This window comes from Dasypus novemcinctus, chromosome 16 (assembly GCF_030445035.2).
Source record: "Dasypus novemcinctus isolate mDasNov1 chromosome 16, mDasNov1.1.hap2, whole genome shotgun sequence".
In the NCBI taxonomy this organism is placed as follows: Eukaryota; Metazoa; Chordata; class Mammalia; order Cingulata; family Dasypodidae; genus Dasypus; species Dasypus novemcinctus.
This window is the reverse complement of record NC_080688.1, coordinates 11,051,209-11,054,015: the sequence shown is the minus strand read 5'-3', so window position 1 is coordinate 11,054,015 and position 2,807 is coordinate 11,051,209. Positions and strand designations below refer to the sequence as shown.

Here is a 2,807-nt window from a genome sequence, read left to right as displayed (position 1 = left end):
GTGCAGATCCATTATGTTTGTAAAATAATGTATTCCTCTGTATGAGATACCCTTTGTTTTTTTTTATATTTAGCTGAAGGGCTTTTCATTAGATTGCCTGCTAGGATTTTTGCTGGGTCTTCTTTTGGACTACATCACTGAGGCCTGGCTTATGTTGAGCCCCCAACCCTTTGCTGGGTCTGGTAAAATGGACACAAACAGACAGACAGAGGAAAAAGGGAACTCCAATTTGAGAAAAAGGATCCCAGTTTTGATGATAGCTGAGCTGCAAGTACAGAAGTACTAAGGGACAAAACCTATGCCAGGAAAGATGGACCTACAAGGTCACTTATGCACAAAGCTCCAGGGGAAGACTGAATCCTTCCAGATGCCAATGGTCATCTTACTTCACCACATGGCAACACACTGTTATCAACAGTAGCTGATTTGGTGAGGAAACATCTCAGCTTATTTCTCAATTTGGGCAATTAATAACCTTAGAAATGTAAGCTTTTACCCTAAAATAAATCCCATCACAAAAGCCGACAGATTTCTGGTACTTTTCATTTGCCCCCTTTGGAAAATTAAAACATGTGATTTCCAAGTATTTTCTCCCATTGACTAAGTTGTCTTTACACTTTCATGATGTTATTTGAGGCACAAAAGTTTTTAATAAGGTATGATTTATCTAAATCTTCCTGTTGATTATTGTGCTTTGGATGTAAAGTCTAAGATACTACTGCCTAACATATGATCCCAAAGAGGCTTCCCCGAATTTCTTTTAGGAGTTCTACAGTCCTGATAAATATTGTTCTTATATTTAGGTCTTTGATAAAATTTGACTTAATTTTTATATATGGTGTGAGATAGGGTGCTCTTTTATTCTTTTCCATATGGATATCCAGTTCTCCCAGAACCTTTTGTTGAAGGGACTATTATCCCCCATTGAATGGAATTCACATACTTGTCAAGATTCAATTGACTCAGAATCTTCCTCTCCCTTCCTCAATTTCCTGTAAGCCTATCACGGAGTCTGTAGCTCTCTGAGACACCTTGGTTTGCCTATTTCATATCAGAGAGGTCATGTACTGCTTGTCCTTCAATGTCTGGTTTGCTTCACTCAACATAAAATCCTCAAGATTCATCCATATTATCCCATGTGTTAGTACTTTATTCCTTCTTACGGTTGAGTAATAATATCATTGTATGTATGTACTACATTTTGTTTATCAGCTCATGTGTTGATAGGCTTTTGGGTTGATTCCACCTTACGGCAATAGCGAATAACCCTGGTATGAACATTGGTGTACATATATCGGTTTGTGTCCTTGTTTTCAGTTCTTCTGGGTGTATACCCAACAGTGGAATTGCTGGGTCATATGGCAAATCTATAGCTAGTATTTTGGGGGAACCACCAAACTGTCCTACAGAATGGCTGGATCCCTCTGCATTCCCACCAGCAGTGGATGAGTGTTCCCACTCCTCCACATCCTCTCCAACACTTGTAGTCTTCTGGGTTTTTTTTAATAACCACCAGTCTAATGGGAGTAAGATGGTATCTTATTGTGGTTTTGATTTGCATTTCCCTAACATCTAGTAATTTTGAGCATCTTTTCATATATATTTTAGACATTTGCATTGCTTCTTTGGAGAAGCATCTGTTCAAATCTCTTGCCCATTTTTTAAATGGGTTGTTTGACTTTTTATTTTCAAGATACAGGATTTCTTTATATATGCAGGTTATTAGTCTCCTATCAGATATATGGTTACCAAATATTTTCTCCCATTAGGTAGGTTGCCTTTTAACTTTCTTGACAAAGTCCTTTTGTGATCTATATATCTTTTAAAAAGAAGACAAAATAAATAAATTTATATTAAAACAAATTTCAATTGATTGGGCTGACTACTGGTGTTATGCCTGTGAAGAAACACCATCAGCAGCTGGTCTCACTTTGTGCCAGCTGCCAGGAGTGGGGTGGCTGAGCAAACATGAATGTTGAAGTTGCCCACAGTGAAGTTAACCCAAATACCTATGTAATGGGCAGTAGGTTGTGGCTGATATGCATTGAGAGTTATCTTCTTTTGTATTGTCTTACTCAGCATTCCCTTCTTCAGTGTCCTTCAGTGTTCCTGGTGCTTGCATAACAAATATAAATAATTTGACATCCCAAGAATGAAGAACTGAAATCATCAAGGTAGGAACTTGAAGGAAAAATGATAATTAATATTATTTTGTATCTCCTGGAGTACCGACTTGAAGTTGACTATAAGAGTACAAGGATGACTTGGTGATGTATGTCTTTTTTCCATGCAGTGAAAAGAACATCTTCTGAAACTCCTGATGATAGTGAAACAAAACTCTTACCTCATTGGGAACAGCTGAATTATTGAGTACAGTTTACATAGTCACTGACGTTTTCTCACAGTTTCACCAATAATTACATATTTTTTGGCAAGGTTTCATATGAAGTATGGTCCAAGCCACCTCATCTTAAACACAACTTCCCAACTGAGTGTACTAATTCCCAAAATGTTACAACTACATGGTTTTCAGATCTTTGCAATTAATAAGTATTTAAATGTGCTGAAATATGAACAAAATTTTTATAGATACTGAGTTTCCTGTCAGTAAAAATTATTTCATATACTGCGCTGTTTCTGTGATAATGTGAAATGAGAAGTATTTACATTGGAAGGCCCATTGTTGGTTCTGTTCTTCAAAGTCCATTCTGAAGTACAGATTTTTACTAGAAGATGCTTCTAAAAATTTAATGCATCCTGTATACTTCTGAAGAGAGGCTTTACAGGCAGGCATGGCAGGCCAGTTC

The 2,807-nt window shown here is 37.1% G+C and overlaps 1 pseudogene; it reads left to right on the top strand.

The window, feature by feature from the left end:
• The first annotated feature begins 1,968 nt into the window (after nucleotides 1–1,968).
• Nucleotides 1,969–2,596, top strand: LOC111763780 (ORM1-like protein 1; annotated as a pseudogene).
• The last annotated feature ends 211 nt before the right edge of the window (nucleotides 2,597–2,807 follow it).